Below are 20561 nucleotides of genomic sequence, written 5' to 3'. Positions count from 1 at the left end.
TTAGGAAACTTAGCATGCTCTTTGATATGCGAGAAAATTACATGGTGTACAATCCAAAGAAAATGTGGTTAAATGTGCAGGCGATTCTGCTCTGTAAGATTTCAGAACCACAAAGTGTCAACACCATTGGAGAATGAGACCTAAGACCCAAAACCACAGATGATCAAAACAGAAGGACTATTTGCAGCGGTCAAAGTTGTGACCTTCTGCTTAAAAAGGTATCCTGTAATGGCCGTACTGCTCTGCAGAAACGACGACTGTAAAGCGGTTCATTCTCATTCACATCATGCCCCATAGATTTATACATCTCCATCACATTAATCTCTATCGTCACTAATGCGTCTGTCCGGATCAGCTAATTTTCATGCCAAAATCACATTCTCCAGACGTCACGATTACTTGTCTCCTGACAATCCTTAAGTAACATGCAGATTTCCGTCCTTCCCTCAAATTGGGCTTAATTGACTGCTTTTAAAAGCCAAGCCAGTTCTTCCATTAGAACAAAAGCCAGACAGTTAAATGTGTCAGAGGACACAAAAGTGTGTGTGTCTGCTGGGGGGGGTGCAGTGTAGGGATTTGTGTGTGTCTGTGCACAACCCTGTTGAGAGCAGTAATGGGTTGGAGCAGCTGGTCTTACTTTTGATGTCATTCTCGTGGCAGTGATGGACGTCTGATAGCTACGCTAACCAGCGGTTTGGCGCTCTGTGTCGTGTTGCGCTGCTAATGAACATTATTGATAAATGAGCAAAATGTCACGGGGCCACGCATACTACTCCACGTTCCTTAATAATATTGAATGGAATATCTTCAATGGGGCTGAAGACAAACACTCAAGTAATTATCGCAAATTCCAAAAGGACTTCCTGTAAAGGCGCTCACATTATTACCATTATGTTTTCTATGGTATGCACACAATGCTTTTGAATTGCTGGTCCAAAACGCTAATGCTCAGGCTCAGAGGAAAAGAATTACCTGCAAGATTACAGTTTGTTGGTCTACTTTGCGCCCGTGATGAGCCGTCTCTCATTGCACGTTGAGCAAAATTGAACCCAATATTCTGCTTAATAAGCCTCTTAATGGAAGAAGCCAGATGGGTTTAATCCACAAAATATTTATCTCAGGTCTAAACAGTTATCAGATTAGTACAAGCAGCAATAACTGGGTCTGCCTGTCTCTCCATTTCCCGCAATTTAAACTGTTTTTGGTAATTTTGCTGATTTTTTGCTGTAACACCTGTTCTCCACAGTTCACGTTAATGTCTTTAATTCTTTGCCGCCAATAACTCAATTACACACAAATGATGTTTAGGTGAACAATCTCATTTCAGCTTCCTCTGTGTGTGCAGGATGATATTATCTGTAATATGAGCATAATAACTTTACTCTATATGAAAACTGAAGACCTTTTTAATGAAATCTTGACTGAATAAGTTTGCCTTGTTGGATTTTAAGAGAGATACTCGGACTGCAGACTGTCGGGTGTAGTAGCTGCAATACGACGTGGTGTGGGACGGACTACTGCGGCGGGGAGAGACCGAGGTCACCTGAGATGTGGCTGGAAGATCATTGGCAGCAAGATGAGGATGAACTTTTGCTCTTCGCATTAAATCACACAGCACATCTGCGTTGTGCTACGACCAGGCCTGAATAAGTGCAGAGAGTAAATTTAAAGAATACAACTAGGAGATGACCGATGGCTTTTTGACCAGTTACAGCATTCAGGCAGGATAAAACTATAAGTTGTTCATGCCTTCAGACCGCAAGTAAAAACTAATATAAGATATCCTCACCTTTATATCGCTTCTGGGGAACAAGGAGCACAAATGCACAAAAGCAAGGGTTGGGGTGAGGGAATGGGGCAGACACTAAGACCCATTTTAATGAACTCAAATTCTCGCTCTGCTATCTATATATCTGGCTCTGTTATGTACCGTGTGAGAAGGAAGGCAGCAGTCGACAGACACATCCTCATTAAGGGAGAGGGATGGCACGAACAAGTGATAGAAAATCTTAGAAGTTCAAAACCTGACACAGCAGATGGCTTGTTACAGAGAACTGGGAAGTTGGCCATGTAAAGCGTTTGAAAAAGGGCAAGCATTCTCAAAAACTGTTTGGCAGGTGACCGGATGATCCATCTGTGTGTCTCTGCGTCTGCAACCACCGGAGAAAGTTTGTAATAATCAAACTCTTGCAAGAGATGTTCACAACAGAAAATGTAATTTCAGCTGAATATTCGTGTTCTAGGTGGAAATGAACAAGTGAAAATCTGCACAGATCTGCTGACTCATCTTCTGTCCACTTGATCTCTTTTCTACTTTCTTATCATATTAAATCAGTGACGCAGAACTGAAAATAATAATTTCAAAATGCTCTTGAGCAATGCAGAACTTCCAAAGAAAACTTGCGAGATGGCGCAACACAGATCCAGGGTGAGTTTTCCTGAGAATACGTCTGTTTCAGGAAGTGGATTTTATTGTTCCAGAAAACTAATTCGCATTTATAAAACTTTTTGTGTGTCGACTGCCAGCTGAGACAGTGACTACTAGGGCTGAACGATTAATTGCATTTGCGATAATATCGCGATGTGATAAAACGAGATTTTCTAACCGCAAAGGCTGCGATTTGACCAGTCACGTGATCTGGTCACGTGATCTGGTCACGTTGCCGGCAGGGAAAAAAAGTCAACAGTGCCGCGTGTCCGCCTGTAACCTAAATCTACCATGGCCTCAGTGTTAGGGCTCGGCCAGGCAGGGCTTTATAAATATATGGGCTTTATAAATGTATTAAATATATGAGCGCGGAGTCGGCGAGGCGCTGTGCGCAGCGCCGAGCACGAGCCGGGCGGGCAGTCGCGCTGTGAAGCCGGATTTATGGTTCCGCGTTAAATCGACGCAGAGCTTACGCCGTAGGTTACGCGGCGACGCGCGCGGTACGTTGTGCGTACCGGGTACCCTACGGCGTAGGTTCTGCGTTGGTGTAACGCTGAACCATAAATCAGCCTTAAACCACCTGCAGCCCGTCAGCTCTCCGGAGAAGTTACAGAGCGGCTGCGAGTTGCTGGTTCGTTTTGTTAACTCTGTGAGCTTTATTGGTTTGTTTGTTAGTTTGCTGGTGTTTTTTTTTCTCTCTGTGATTTTTGAGTTATTTATGAAGACGTTCTGAGTTCCCTGTGAGCAGTAGGCTACTCGAGTTGAGGGGGGATGAAATAAAAAAACGGTCAAAATCATCCCCTCCTGAAATAAAAACAGTCCAAATCACCCCCCCCCCCCTGTAAAACTGTCATCCCTCCTTTCCATCCCTTATGTCATTTCATCAATGAATGTGGTTTTACTGCTATTTCAACATTTAGAGTCATCACCAGAAAAATAACACCAGAGAAATAACTTGTTTGACCATTTTCACCTGTTTCAAGTAAATTTTCACTTGAAATAAGTAGAAAAATCTTCCAGTGGGACAAGATTTATCTTCTTATTACAAGCAAAAAAATCTTGTTCCCCTGGCAGATTTTTCTACTTATTTCAAGTGAAAATCTACTTGAAACAGGTGACATTTTTTGTTTTTTCCAGTGATGAGTCTTGCTTTAAGTGTAATGAGATTTTTTTTTTTACTAAAATGAGACATTTTAACTAGAAATAAGACAAATATTCTTGTTAGGATTTTGAGTTTTTGCAGTGATCCATTTTACTTATCCTGTGAAAGACAGAATCATATTGATAAGTTCAGAAAAGTGTTTTTTATTGTTGTGTTTTGATGTATTAGATGTAAGCCCAGTGGATATTTAAAGCTTACAGAAGGCTGCATTTAACTGCTGCTATGTCATTCCTGCAGTATTTCTGCAGGTGTTTTGGTCACTGCTATTATTTGTTATATATTTTATTATTTGTAATCAGCACAAATTATCTGTCCCCATATGATAAAATCCACCATCCCCCCTGGTGTTTTTTTACAACTCGAGTACTGCCTGTGAGGAAGGTTTTTTGTTCCCTGTGGGAGTTTTTCTGTGTTTTTCTATCAAACTACGCCTCGTTTTGCCTAAAGTTTAACCCGGTTTGGTGTCGTGCGATTGGGTTCAGAGAGAACGACCCATGTGTAGACGTGTTAAAGAGGTAAAGGCACAGATTTGTTTTCTTTATTATTGTAATCTGTGCTTTAAATAAATCTGGCATTGTTTATTATAAAACAGACTGATTTATTGCTTGTGTAGTTGAAAAATACATGAGAACAGGACCTTGAAAAAAATAATCGCATATTAAATCGCAATCGCAATATTGAGGAAAAAAATCGCAATTAGATTATTTTTAAAAATCGTTCAGCCCTAGTGACTACGTTTACATGCAGTCAAAATTCGGGTTATTGCTAATATTCCGGTTACTGAAACATTCGGAATATTCCGTTTACATTCGTGAGCAAACAGGGTTATCCCTGTATACATGGTGATTAATCATTCGGGATATCTCCATCAAACCAGTGACGCACGGAGAACGTGATGACGCAATTACCGTCATTTCCGCTTCTTCTTCCTGTATCCAAATTCAAAACAAATGCTGCTTCGCGCAACTTTTCGCTCACCTTCTTGTAAATCTCGCTTCCCCGTACTTTCTACCGTCTACAAATGTCAAAATGTTCATATCCTTCATTACATTTAAGAAGTGATTAGTCTCCTCCTCGCTCCAAAAGTGTGGCGTGGTCTTACGTTTCTCCGTGTTTAGAAGAACTTCCTGGACTCAAAAGACCAGGATTCCTTGCGAACAGAGCATGCGCAGAAAACAAATTCATGTTCCGTTCGATGGGGATATTCCGTTTGGCGTTTATATGAACGAATATTCGGGTTTTAAAAGGAGTAACCCAGGGGTCATATTCGGGTTTTTAAAAACCGGAATATGAGCAAATTCGGGTTATTCAAAGGGTTATTGGTGTTTACATGGCCGTGCAAATTCGGGTTATTGCCAAAATTCGGGTTTTAAAAGGGTTATTGACTGCATGGAAACGCAGTCAGTGTATCACATCATTTCATACCCAGAACTGTTGACGGGGTGAACGCAGATGTCACATTCAAATCGTTACCACATGGCTCCTCTCTGTGATGCGTCCGATTCAGCGATGGAGCAGCAGGACTTCTGGCTGTTTGCCTCGACCCTTGAGGTCACACACTTCATCTTGACAACTCACTTAAGGCAGTAAGCAACAATATCTCAATCCAGTCGTACTGGCATGTTTGCATAACTTTCTTTTCTTCTTTAGGAGATGGAGCAAAATAGAAAAAGATAAAAAAAAAAAAACAGCCCTGAACAGATTAAATATTTGATGAGGTACATGTTAAGTCCATCATTGCTCAGAAACAAAAAAATAAAATGAAGAGTTCATATGTGGAATTGAATGAGTCACTGTGCAGGCCATTGAACAGGGGGAAAAATAAAAGACAAAAGACTTATCATGAAAAGACACATAATCTACTTTTTTTTTTTTTTTTTGTAATTAACCGTGTCGATTTTCTACATTGATATCCACGCAGGAGCGTCGACCCAGCTGTGTCGATCAAGCACAAAGATCAGCAGGCTGCTTCTCAACAATGGAGACAATCAGATCTTTCAAATATGAAAATGTAGGTTCAGGTCAGGGCAATGCAGAACAAAGTCTATGAATATAAATTAGCTGTGAACGAGCTGCCAGGCAGGAGCTGAGACTGGACGACTGTACCCGGAGCAGATGGGGGTAGAATACAGCAGCTCAAAGTGACAGAGGAGTCTAACAGCAGCACAACAGAGCCTCTCTCTGCACTCCTGACCCCTGCTTAAAAGGTCACCACTGACAAGACAAATCAATACGGCGATAATTACAGTAATTCAAACTTTACACCATTTTCTGAATATAAATATTTAAAGTGAGCATAACCCAACTCTGTGGTAACTTACGATGGAGTATTAGGGCCAAACTAAGACAAAAAAAATTGGAAATTACAAGAATAAAGTCATAATATAATGAGAATAAAGTCGTAAAATTACGAGAATAAAGTCGTAACATTACGAGAATAAAGTCGTAATAGAATAAAGTCGTAATATTATGAGAATAAAGTCGTAATATTATGAGAATAAAGTCGTAATATTATGAGAATAAAGTCGTAATATTACGAGAATAAAGTCGTAAAATTCCGAGAATAAAGTCGTAAAATTCCGAGAATAAAGTTGTAACATTACGAGAATAAAGTCGTAATATTATGAAAATAAAGTCGTAATATTATGAGAATAAAGTCGTAATATTACGAGAATAAAGTCGTCAAATTCCGAGAATAAAGTCGTAATATTATGAAAATAAAGTGGTAATTTATGAGAACTCTAACAGGAAGAGCAGTCTTGTCCCTGTGTTAAAATGAAGAATATTGAGCATCTTGTGAAGTTATATTTATATATTTATAATAATATATTACAACTTTATTCTCGTAATATTACGACTTTATTCTCGTAATATTATGACTTTATTCTCGTAATTTTACAACTTTATTGTCATTACATTATGACTTTATTCTCGTAATTTCCTTTTTTTGTTTTTTTGTTTGGCCCTAATACTCCGTCCTAGTAACTGGACTCTGCTCCTGCATTGTATTTTGGCCGACGTACCCACGCATCTGTTGCTGACAATAAGCTCTGTAAAATTTCTATGTCACCCCTTTAAATTATTTTTTCCAAAATGGAAAAAGGAGCAGGGAGACGAGCTTTAACAGGGCGGTAAATTGCAGGAATTCTGCATAGTTAGTTGGCTCATGGGTGAAAGCTGCATTGCTTCAACGTAGACGTCATGGTGCATTTATAACCTCTTATACAAATACGGCCTCTGTTGCAAACTATTCTGTCTCTGCAGCTCAAAATGCAGCTTTGCATTTCAGCAGCTTTTGTGGTGACGTGACATCGACCACAGAGCCGTGAGGGAAGTCTCTTACAGTGGAGGAATGTTAATTAGCACTTTTTACACGTTAAACGTGGACTGTTTGCAAGGGAGCTCGCCATGAATGCATCGTAAATTTGACTGAATGTAACTATTTTTTCATTAATAAAAATGCGTTCCAAGAGATGTACATTAACAAATGTTTGTTTCTCTTTGGAGCCAAATCTTCAAAAGAAAACTCCATGAGAGAATGTGAGCAGGTGCTCGGTGATGAAGTTAATAGATCTTAGACTTGGAAATTAATGAGAAAATCCCAAAGCCTCTAATGAATCTACTTATATTATGAATCAGGCTCAGGGTGTCAAAATAGTTGAATGATTTGGCTGCCATCTATCATTTGTTTTATAAAAAGGATACTTAGCCAAAAACAGAACGGGTGGTGTAACAACAGCTGCTGCAAGCGCATAACTGTTTCTTTAAAGGGGACCTATTATGAAAAACACGTTTGTCTTGCTTTAACATATATAAAGTGGTCTCCCCTCAGCCTGCCAACTCAGAGAAGGAGGAAAGCAACCAAATTCTGCAGTGTCTGTACAGCCGCCCGGATGAGCCATTCAGTGTCATGTGACTTCTACGAGCCGTTCAGATTCTGCTCCTGTCATGACGTCACGACAGGAGCAGAGGTTTGGCCTCTGATGCGTGAAACCACGCCCATAACTATAAAACCGTGTAACTGCATGCGAGCGTCCGACTATCGCATCGCACTGCGTGACATCGGACGCTCTCTGTCCATCTCCCTCCAGCCAGCTGCCACTTTATTGAGGTTTTTGTAGTGAAATGAGGAGGAATCATAGAGATAACTTCTCATTTTAACTAACTGGATCAGCCGTTCCCCATCCGTGACCGTTTCCTACAGCGCTTTCAACCGGCTTTCAACCGGCTTTCAACGCGAGCGACAGGAAGAAAAGAGAAGCAGTGCGTCCGACAAATGTTCAGCTCAAAACGGCGCGCCGTGTCGTGCTGCGCAGCGCTGTGACGCTGCGGCCAGTTAGGACAGTCCAATAGAAAATAAAGCAATGGAATTGATTTTGTCGCTGACGCTCGCTCGCATCGCATGCATGACACGGTGTAAAGGCTGAATTATGGTTCCACGTTACACCAACGCAGAGCCTACGCCGCAGAGCTTCCGCCATTTCTTCATAGCGGTGTATCGCGTCATTCAGGCAGCCAATCAGCACAGTGCCTCATTACCATAGCCTCCCCGCCCACTCAGAATCCCGCATAGAGAATGAGGTTAGAAAAGGTAAAGATAAAGACATGGCCCAGAGGCTGAATTTCTAATTTATATAGAAAAAACTATCAAAAGCTTGTTTTTAAGACATTCAAGGCCTGTTTAAAATAGACATTAAATGCCATAATAGGCCCCCTTTAAATCTCACTTTAAATCTCAACTGCTGACTATTTGCATCATCTTCATGCTCTATGAAGAATGTGCGTCTGAATCATCAGGAAAATGTGGACTTGATTTATATAAAAATAAAACACTGAGCCGTGCCTGTTGTGAGGAGAGGGTTCGGTGAGGAAACGGTGTCATACCGACAAGCAAGATCAGCGAACTTTTCCACATTAGCACACCAGACAGGTCTTTTTAGTCAGCGATCGCTGGTGTCAACATTAACAGTGCTGACTCCAGCACATGTGAAGTTTCTTAACACCGACACTGAACACAAAGAAAGTGGAAACGTGGAGAATATAATGGAAGCTCATACTGTATTGTATATTGTGACTTTGAAAGAGCAGGATTTTAAAAGAGTGTTAAATAGGAAAGCACTCTAGTTAACCCAGGCAACAATCCTTTATAATTAACGAATAAAAGTATCCGGAGACAGCATTACAACACGCACTCTGCGCTCTGGAAAAAAGTCAACAAGGCCAGCATTCAGGTCCTGCTCTTTGCAGCATAACCTCCTGATTCAACACTTTCCAAAGACCGCCTTAGCTCGTTTAGTTTATTTTAATAATGCATCATCCACTGATCAAAGTCAATTAAAAGAGCAGCCTCTTTGACTCTCTGGCTCTTAACCTCGTAAGGCCTTAAGCTGTGTTGAATAAATTATCAGACAAAGACATGTTGTGTTTGCATAAACTCATAGATTGAAAGGTCTGATGTGTGGGGTAGCAGCGTGCACGCATCGTTTTAGTCTTACTCAGGTCTCCTGGGTAAATCTGCAAGATTCAGTGTGTTTGCAGACTTGGCAAACCCCGTCTTTGAAGAAAACACTGATAACCATCAGCTGATCCAGTCCTGCCTCCGTCAGAAACAGCCAGTCCCATTAGCCAAACATCAGCTGTGTGCTGACAAAGCTATCAGGCTAGTGGGTCTTAACGGCAGAGTGAGATTTTAGGGACAAACAAGCCTGAGAAAAACAGCTGGGTATTCTTAGAAGAGAGACAGCTGAAAAACTTTTTCCAAGAAACCACATATCCCTTCTGCTTGCATCACTTAATTTTACATCCACATACTACATACACCCACCAGCTACTTTATTAGGTACACCTTGCTAGTACTGGGTTGGACCTCCTTTGCCTTCAGAATTGCCTTAATCCATGGTGGCTTAGATTCAACGAGGTACTGGAAATATTCCTCAGAGAGTTTGGTCCATATGGACTAGGGCTGGGCAATTTTGGACAAAAATAAAATCCCGATTTTTTTCTCTGAAAACCCGATTTTCGATTTCGATTTCGATTTTTTTGGTAAAACTACAAAAGACAATGGAATAAATTGTTTCAAATATTTTATCTTTATTTTTAAAGAAAAATAGCAAACAAATTTCCCTATTGGGAATGAAGTGCAATTGAAAGATACTGTAAATCCTCCTTGAGTTTAGTAAAGTGACACCATTTACAATTTTCTTGACCAAACAAAGATGACTAGACAAGCTCTGTCTGTAATGCAGCCAGCTGCAAAAAAGGAAAATCGATTTTCCGATTTTCCTTTTTTAAACATCGTCTTGATTAATAAATCCAATTTAGATTTAAAATCGATTAATCGCACAGCCCTAATATGGACATGACAGCATCACACAGTTGCTGCAGATTTGTCAGTTGCACATCCATGATGTGAATCTCCCGTTCCACCACATCTCAAAGCTGTTCTATTGGACTGAGCTCTGGTGACTGGTGGAGGCCATTTGAGTAGTGAACTCATTATCATGTTCAAGAAACCAGTGTGAGAGGATTGCTTTATGACATGGTGCGTTGTCCTGCTGGAAGTAGCCATCAGAAGATGGTACACTGTGGAAGGAAAAATATCCCCCACACCATTACCCCACCGCCACCGGCCTGAACCGTTGATACAAGGCAGGATGGATCCATGCTTTCATGTTGTTGACGCCAAATTCTGACCCTACCATCCGAATGTCGCATCAGAAATCAACGTTTTTCCAATCTTCTGTTATAGAATTTTGGTGAGCATGTGCGAATTGTAGCCTCAGTTTCCTGTTCTTAGCTGACAGGAGTGGCACCCGGTGTGGTCCTCTGCTGCTGAGGCCCATCCGCCTCAAGGTTCGACGTGTTGTGCATTCAGAGATGCTCTTTTGCGTACTTTGGTTGTAACGAGTGGTTATTTGAGCCTTTCTATCAACTCGAACCAGTCTGGCCATTCTCCCCTGACCTCTGGCATCAACAAGGCATTTGCACCCACAGAACTGGCGTTGTCTGTAAACCCTAGAGATGGTTGTGCGCAAAAATCCCAGTAGATCAGCAGTTTCTGAAATACTCAGACCAGCCCGTCTTGCACCAACAACCTGCCACGTTCAAAGTCATTTAAATCATCTTTCTTCCGCTGATTCTGATGCTCCGTTTGAACTGCAGCTGATCGTCTTGACCATGTCTACATGCCTAAATGCATTGAGTTTCTGAGATGTGATTAGTGGCAGAGAGTCTAATTATTTGATCAAATTCACTGAATAATATTCCAAATAAAGTTTTGCATTAAAAACAAGCTTTAGTGTAGTTTATAGCATAGTACAGAATCATCTGTCGTGAGTTAAATACGTGCATATAGAGGCCTTATTTACCACCAATCTATCACTGTAAGACTTGTTACATGTGTGCACAGATTGTATTCACAAACAATTCTCCGCCTGCATCCCAGAAGATTTCTGGCTGCAATATTATTTTATTACAAAAGAAATAAATAAATAAAAACAACGTCTCAGTACCTCTTTGATATTATTCTTTACACTAGAGACCAGCTGTTCAGATATGATTTATTGCAGAAACGTACTGCTTTTCTGAAGACAGAAAATTATGTTCTGTGCTATCAATGTGCTCGTCCCAACTAAGAGAAATAAAAAGAAAACACACGGATCATTATAGATAGAGCAGAGACAGGCAGGATGTCAAGCTCCCTCCCTTACATTTAGTTTTTAAGAACATGACCCATTTCTTTCACTGACTCCCCTGTACACTTTGTCTTCTTTCCCGTGGTACATTTCCGTGCTTTCACAGAATAGAGGCCTGAAAAGAAATGGGAGTTTTCACTCCGGATCTCCTTTTCAATTAAACTCCCTCGCTTTGCCTGGAGGAGTCCGGCCAGCTCTTATGCAATCTTTCTCCAAACACCGAGGCCTTATAAGTGGCAGAGGAAAGTGAGAGACAAAGACTGAAAAGATGGAAAAAAAGACAGAAAGGAAAGAAATGAGACCGGTGGGGGGGGGGGGGGGGGCAATCCTTGCAAGTGTCTGTCACCATCTGACCCACTGAGTGGCTTTCCTTTGTTGGGATATGAGGAGTGTGAGTGGGAGGGAAACGGCGTGCTTCCGTCTTCATTCACAAGCTTTCTTTATGGACACTGACGCAGCTAGCCTCCACACAGCTCTTGTAATCATATCAGACAGCAGGTGAACACATAGCCAACCCCTCCCTGATATCATGGACCTCTGTCTCTCTACAGGTTGTCAGCTGCTCTGCAAAAACAAGAAAAAAATCACAAAAAAAAAAAAGTAACAAGACAAAAGAAATTGCCGTTTCCATTGACGGGGCTGCAGAGCGGGTGAAGATGCAGGAACTGATAAATGTAGCAGGGGTGATAACAAAACTCCCCGGGGCGTAGAGGAAAAGCTAGAATGAAACATGTAGAACAAAGACAAGCCGCAAGCTTTTGGGAAAGTGCTGCGGTGGCAACTTATAAAAACCCCTTCCTCTTTTTCAAATCCCTCACGAGCCCGTCTGGATCCTGGGAGTGCACTGCCGCTGCTGGAAATACTAGGTCAGGCTAATCTACGAAAGGCTGCAGGCGGCTCATGCTGGGGTTCTCTGTACGGCACTTGACTGCTCCGAGAATGCCCGAAGAGCCCAATTACACAACATGAGACTGAAATTATCCTGCAAAATGCTGACCAGCGTTACGCGAAACATGGCCACACTGATTTGACATCACAGAAAAAATATACATACATATACACACACACACACACATATACTGTATATATATGTATATCACACATTAAGAGAAGCACAGACATGCACAATTTAAGGATTCCCTGCAGCAATCTGCATAAGTACCTGCGTGTATATATGTGACGCTCACAGAAAACAAACCCACTGTACTTCCAAGGTAAAGATAAGCAGGTGCTCCAAGGAAGACGGGACTAACAATGGAAATTCATCTCTCAAGTGATGTGGTGAAAACACTCTAGATTTTGCCCTCAGGATATGTACACATGAGGTAGGAAAGCTTTGCAGCCAGGAAACACACAACACATGTCTTAAAAGTTCAACAATGTTCTATTTTAGAAAACAGAGAAAACTGCAACTTGAGAGAGAGAAAAAAAAAAGATTTGTCCACTTGTCCATCTGTCAGTTATTTGCTGCCACTCGACCCAGTTCCAGGCTTAGCTGGGTAAGGTCTCAGGTTTGTGTCTCATGCAACATTATTGCCTTTTCCACTCCCACTCTCGGGGGATGTTGGGTTGGGTGTAGGCACCAAAACAGTTAGATTATTGAAAGATGAGTTGGACCAAAATATACCCGTTTTCTCAACCAGGAGCCCTAAATTGTGTCAGTTCACAAACAAGACAAGGCTCTATGGTATGATGTATCTTTTGTACTTGTGTGGAATATCTTGATGTTTGCATGGAGGTGGTGTCTTTAACAGATCCCGACAGCTGAGTGGTCTTTACCCACCTCTGTAGGGACGAGCCTGCACTGCCATTGATCCTACACTGCTTAGTTGTTGATCCCATGCTGCAAATTATCATCACTCAGCAGCTACATTTGAAACACAAGAACCTTTTATGAGGATCTGAACTTTTGCAGGTTCTCTTTGTTGTCCCCATATTTGATATTTGACATTCAAACGTTCAGTAGTATCTTTAAATCCAAATCTATAAAGAAACCCCTCTCACCCCCTACATGACACCGTGGGAGCCCTCAGTAGCTCCTTCAGCCAAAGACTGCTCCACCCGCGCTGCAAGAAGGAACGCTACCGCAGGTCTTTCATCCCCACAGCCATCAGACTTTATAATAACAAACTGTAGCCACCCGAGTGCAATAACCTGTCTCTTTGTAAGTGCAATAACCTTTGCCCACTAAATACCTCAAGTATTTTTGCACATGTAAATATTATCAGTTATTTTGTGTTTACAATTTTTTTCTCTTGTACATTACAAATTTTTCTACATTTTATATTGCTCTTCTTTTTTTTTTATTTAGCTATCTATTGGTTATTTCTATTTTAATTTTTTGTATAAACCGTTGAGCGTGTGTGTGTTTGGCTGCTGCACGATTGAATTTCTCCTCTGGGAGATCAATAAAGTCTAATATTCTATTCTATTCTATTCTAAAGAAGCTTTCCTGGTTTGACTGCTCCTTGTAGGCACCCCATACGATTGCTTTTTCCTTGTTTTAGAAAAAGACAAACATAAACATGTTACAATTTCTAGAAATGCCTTCATACAAAACCCCACACATGACTGAAAACATGTCTGTGTGTGGCACTTCCCCAGAAATACACCAGAAACATGCAGACGTGTGGATTATCTCTAGACACAACAACCAACACACAAGCTACTGAACATGTAACCTGCCACTATGGTTGTTGTTGTGTAGATGGATACAGGTTAGATTTGTGTTGGGGCTATGGCATTATGACGTTTGGATGAATGATCCGTTTTCTTTGTCTTCACAAAAACACAAGCGTGGCGTTCTGAGGTCTTTTCATGCTCTATGCTCTGCACCTGTTTCCATTCAAATGGGGTCTCGGGGTCTCCCGACATGTCAGTACTAAGTGGATAAAAAGCCTAAATGATAAATAGCTTCTATGTTTTGACGTAGATTTGCTCTTGTACGTATGGGTCCTCAGTGCTTCACGTGGGCGAACTCAGAGATAAAAGGGTGTACATTTTTATTTAAGTGTTTCTGCTTAGATACAACCCTCAGGTTGTCACAAAGGAACTGCCACATACAGGACTGTCTCAGAAAATTAGAATATTGTGATAAAGTCCTTTATTTTCTGTAATGCAAAATGTCATACATTCTGGATTCATTACAAATCAACTGAAATATTGCAAGCCTTTATTATTTTAATATTGCTGATCATGGTTTACAGCTTAAGAAAACTCAAATATCCTATTTCAAAAAATTAGAATATTCTGGGAATCTTAATCTTAAACTGTAAACCATAATCAGCAATATTAAAATAATAAAAGGCTTGCAATATTTCAGTTGATTTGTAATGAATCCAGAATGTATGACATTTTTGTTTTTTTTTAAATTGCATTACAGAAAATAAAGGACTTTACCACATATTCTAATTTTCTGAGACAGTCCTGTATGCATCTACATGTCATGCATGTCAAACTTGCGGGAATAATTTAGATGCCAGGCGTAAATACAAAAAAAAATTTTTGAATAAAAACTCTTCTTCACATCTGAGTTTTACAATGTTGTCATCCATTTGAAATGTGACTTTCATCATTTTCTTGAAAGAATGTCACAAACTGCTGAATCAGATCCCGTCTGGTGTTTACTCCCCTCGACCGTTTCCCAGAGCTACCACATTTATTTCATGCATTTTGAGGTGACGTTGGTTCTTTGTGATTATGTGCAGCGTGCCCCGAGAGTGGCGGGGTAATGCAGGATGAGGGCTGTCTATTGTTACTCAGATGGTCGTAGTCACCACACACTGCCTTTGTATTGCCAGGAAATGACCCACCTGGTGCAATCCAAATGTAAGGGCTTTACTTTTCAAGTGTTTTGTTGTGCTGAATACTCCCTCTTAGCTCAGAGGGAGCTGTGGCTGCTAAACAAGGGCTGAAGAACTTAAGGGCCTATCAATATAACCCCAGTGGGGCCTTGGTTTGTTTTCTCCCCAGAGAATTCATCTGTAAAATTCATCAGTCTAGCAGCACAGCTGCGAGAGCATGATAGCACTGGTGGGGTGAAAACCAGGTCAAAGACAGAAAAAAGAAAACTGAGACCAGAATTTAGTATTGTATATATCACAGCTATTATATGCAGGTACTGGTCATTTGCATGAGCACAAACACAAACAGCAGGAAAGCATTACCCCCAAAAAATCAGCCTTCCTCAGTTAAATGCCCAAATTATTTCCAACAACCATATGAGGAAGCAGCTCACCACTTTTAGAATCATGAACAGTTTAATCTCATTAGCCTATTTTAGTCCTTCACACTTTTAGGAATAATCCAAACTGTCTCCTTAACAACATCCCGTAGAAAATCGCTCAACAAAGGCCATTCATTGTCCACAACTTCACCCTCTAATTCAATGATTCTTAGACACTTTTTGATTTGTGCCAAGATCATGTCCAAAGGTGAATATAGGAGACAAATGTTTTTTTTTCGGTATTTGCACTTGAATGAAAATTACTTTGAACCACCAATTTTGAGCGTTGACAACTGTGGAGAATCATTTTGACTACAGTTATTCACTTCAGTCTGCTTTATCGGTCCCATTCTTTTCTGTTCGCTAAATCTAAACCGAGGAGGCAGCCAAGGGACACAAAGGCAGCGAAAATGAGGCGAAAGAAGGCAAAGACGTTGAGCCAAGTCTTCACTATGTGTTCGCGGGTGCCGATGAGCTCGGCTCAGAGGATATGGAGGGGTTTCCTGCAGGGCAGCAGTCTGCTCTGAATGGACCAGCTGTTCTCTGCTCATTCTTGTGTCCCAGTGCTCGCTGAGCAGTCAGGCTCTGCCAAGAAGAAGGACAGACGGAGCCTCGCTACAACGCACGCAGTGACGAATCTTGCTTTTACAAGGGGTTTGATTTAGAGGTTATCAACAGGCCTCAGGATAACTGTGGAGACCATATGCTCCAACGAGGGTTGGAGGTTCAGTTCCTCCATCGCCTTTCTCCTCAGGAAGTTGTCCAACTCCATTCAACCCAATGACGGGCCCAGCTGACCTGCCACCGCTAGTTTGCGGGTGGACTGAGCCCCCCCTGGGGAGGTGTTGATGTGCCCCAACTCCAAGCACGGATGCCCTGCAAGACGCACGCTGACAGTGACATGAGGACCTGCTGAAGGAGCACTAAGGGGAAACGGTAACGCATCGTGGAGCAATGCAGCCAGACATCTCTGGACTTGTGTGCGGAAGCAGAGGGTCAAGCCCTGAGGTCGGTGGGTGGACATTAATGAACAGGGGTGCACACAAGCCGGGACTCGAGGTAGGGCTGGGCGATATGGACCAAAAGTCATATCTCGATATTTTCTAGCTGAATGGCGATACTCGATATATATCGATATTTTTTCTGTGCCATAATTGGGGTTTCCCCCAAAGCATTATAGCATAGCATCTCTGTTAGCTTCATTTTTTTCTGAGGCAAACCCTTAAAAAAACAGTCAGTTTTAATACAAAGCCTCGTGCCAAATGTCACACAGGTACCTTTTATTAACAGAGGTCTGCACAATATCAAAATGTATAAAACAAATGAAATAAAAATAAACTGCCTGCATATATAGAATAAAAATGCTTCTTGAATAAAGTAAAACAAATATCCCTTTGTACTCCGTGTATCCGTGTATTCTTAAATTAAACCTGCTGTACTCTACTGCCCTTATTTTTTTTTAACAGCTTGTGCTTTTTATTATTTTACTTCTTTTCTTATTCTTACCTATTTGTTATTATGTCCTGCCGCTTTTAATGACAATGTAAAGCACTTTGAATTACCTTGTGTTGAATTGTGCTATATAAATAAATTTGCCTTGCCTTGCCTGCATAGCAATTGAATTAAAATACACTGTGCAATTAATACAATGTAGACAGTAACAGGCAGACTTTTCCACTGAGGTTGACAGTTGTGCAAATAACAAAACATTTGTGCAAATCTCAAATAAACCATTCAAGTTAATTTGTCACAAAATAAGCTATATCAAAATCCCAGTATATATATATCCCAGTATATCGATTTTTTTTAAATCGATATAAACGATATTGTCTCGTACCATATCGCGTTTGAAAATATATCGATATATATTAAAATCTCGATATATCGCCCAGCCCTAACTCGAGGGCCAGTCTACTGCACGTTTTAGATGTTTCCCTGCCTCAACACAACCCTGATAGACAAGGCTGTGTCACCAACAGAGATGTGTAAACCTTGATGACATGTTGATGACGACCAGTGATTAGAATCAGGTGTGCTGAAGACAGGGAAACATCTAAAACATGCAGTAGACTAGCCCTCGAGTACCGGCTTTTGTGCACCCCTGTTAATGGATGTCTCTTATTCAATTGTCAGAAAATGCATAGACAGAGCTTAAGTACATAATGGACCAATGGAACACAGTCAGTTAAACGGTCACTCCTACAAGTGACTCTTCACTTTGAGAGTGTCAGACCTTCAATGCCTGCAGTCTGCAGGGGAATAAACTCACTCTGGCAGCTTACACCAAGTCAATAAACTCAAACTCGTGCATCACCTATTCAGACTCTGACAGGAAGCCTTGTGCTCTCCAAATTAACCATTGTTGCTTATCTCAATGAAAAGATAATACATGCTGAGATCAATACGGGATATTAGTATCATTATGAACAACCAGGGCAGGTAATGTAGGAATGATGAGCACTTAAAATTGCCTTGAATCAAATCAAACATACAGGAATGTGTGTCTCATTCATTGTATGAAATCAGAGAATTCAATTTACAACAATATGATCTGATTCTATACATCTCCACCACAAAGCCATGCCTAGGTATGTATTTGTCCACCCATGGTGCTGCCCCTCCCTTCCTCCCCTTCTGTATTTGTTAGAGCTGAGATTTCTATGGGCAGAAATATGTGCCACTAGGAACTGAATTTGAATCGTTTATATTTGAATTTGAATTGCTCAACTTGAATCATTGCATTGAAAAACTGAATCTACATTCAGTTCTCTAAATTCAAATTCATTTCTTGCAATTCAATTCCCAGACATCCGGGTATTCCGGAGGAAGAGCAATCGAGTGCAGATACAAAGAACTCCTTTTCACGTAGCCTACTATAACCTCTATTTTCTTTCAACGATATAAACAACCAATGGGAGCTAGATATTTCAAAAACCTATTGTGTTTTATCCATTCTGTGTAAAAAGTGTAGATTTATATTTTGCCGTTTTGTAGAAAAATACATATTTCTGCCCATAGATTTCTTTTTCAAAGCAAGACAACTCTTAAATGTAGCAACATGTTGGACAAAGTGTGGAGGATTTGTCACTAGAACAGCCCTGCAAACACCCGTTTTCCCTGCTTTGCTCCTACCTGCCCTGCAGACGAGCAGCCGTACTGTGAGCAGCATGCATGTAGACAAAAATTGATAAATACATTAATTCAGTGACTCCTGGTTTTGCCTAGAATTAAAAGGTGTTATTTAATTCCCTTCATCATCTTATTTTGTCTGAAAATTCAAAGGCTTAGATTTTTGTCCATGTCACTAAAACACACAAAGTTAGCAGGCTGGCTATACTCACCGGTCAATAACAACTCGATGATGTCATTACACTGTAATATCACTTCCGAATAAACTCGATAGCATAATCACATTTTTTTGCAAAGAGGAATGACATTTCTAAACCCTTTTGATGGACAGTAATATTGCACTGAGCCCTTCCTACCACAAAGAGATCTGTTAAGAGCATTTGGCAAAAGACACCGGTAGGTAAGCGCGTTGATTGTGATTATATTGTTCATCCCATTTGTGGTGCAGAGAGTGTCTCCACAACAGTTTGTGGTGAACTGCAATAACACATAAGTGGTTGACAGTCCATTAGTGTGGGCCTACTCACAGGACGCACTTATGAATCAGCACTTAAAAAGAAAAAAAAAAAGAAAGAACAGCACTATAAAAGTCTAAACCTGCATGCCTGAAGGTCTGACAAAAACCTTCTTAAACAAACCTCTTAAACAAGTGTACGCTATATAAAATATATAATACATTCAGGAACAAAAGGGCACAGCAAATGTTATACAAAGTAGTAAAACACACATTTAAACTGGGTTCTCATTTATTATTTTTGCATTTTGTCCGTAACTGTGATGTGATATTGCCCCCGTTAAAAGTGTGATAATGTCAGGTGCATCACTGACAGTGAAAAAGTAATAAAAAGAAAAAGAAAAACCTATTTCTTTGAAAGATAGGACAATGAGGAGGACATAACACTATAGATACACTGCACCATCAGTAGTGCTGGCAACAGAATACTTCATAGACACAGACAGCTTGCATCACTCAGAGCCGCGCAGACGTCCATGACGTGTTTCATACCGGCTCGCCGCTGAAATTCACCTGCTGGCCTGAGTAAGCAGCACATCTCTGAGTCTGCCACATCTGCTTTCGCTTAATGAGCTCTGAGGTCTGATAATGAAATTACAACGCGCAGGGAACAGCACTGAGATGAGGCTTCCTGTCTCTTTGTGTGCAGAGGGAACAACCAAAAACAGACGTTCATATGCTGTCAGTCATCACAACACTGATGTGGCTGCAAATCTGGACACCCCCCCCAAAAAAAGAAGGATAAAGAACGTATACAGGTATGTGTGCACCAGTGTACACAGGAAAAATGATCTTACTTTACTTTCAACTAACGTATTTTCCGCACTATAAGGCGCACTGCATTATAGGGCGCACCTTCAATGAATGACGTATTCTAAAACTTTTTCCATTATAAGGCGCACTAAATATATGGTAAAATACCGTACTATAGTGGCTGGGGTTGAGTTACGTATCTACCTGATGGAGCTGCGCTACAGGAAATGCTACAAAATCCTACAGCAAATGCAAAAAAAAAACAAGAAGAAAAGTACTGTATGTCAAACTTTATTAACAAAATAAAAACCAGCTTTGCTCCGTCTCGTCAAAGTCGCCATTATGCGAGTCAGCTGTTTTCTTGAACGTCTGTGACGATTCCTGACGTTTTTAGCGCCATTACTTTGGTGAGACCAACTACAGTAGCTACAATCCCCCTGACTACAGTAACAGAAATTACCGTAATGATCATATATAAGACGCACTGCATTATAAGGCGCATTGCCGGTTTTTGAGAAAATTAAAGGCTTGTAGGGACGCCTTAAAGTGCGGAAAATACGGTACATGTGTTAGACACAATGTCTTTCTTTCTCTTTTTTTGCTGACTAGCGCTGGGTGTCGGTGCCCGGCGCCCCCTGAAGCCGTTCTTCATGGGA

General features: G+C 40.9%; 1 protein-coding gene across 2 annotated transcripts in view; it reads right to left on the bottom strand.

Moving 5' to 3' along the window:
• zgc:158464 (uncharacterized protein LOC791139 homolog) overlaps positions 1–20561 on the bottom strand; it is a 141634-nt gene that overhangs the window by 75470 nt on the left and 45603 nt on the right. The window lies entirely within an intron of this gene.

This window comes from Cololabis saira, chromosome 2 (genome assembly GCF_033807715.1).
Source record: "Cololabis saira isolate AMF1-May2022 chromosome 2, fColSai1.1, whole genome shotgun sequence".
NCBI classification, from domain to species: domain Eukaryota; kingdom Metazoa; phylum Chordata; class Actinopteri; order Beloniformes; family Belonidae; genus Cololabis; species Cololabis saira.
This window is presented reverse-complemented; position numbering and strand designations above follow the sequence as displayed.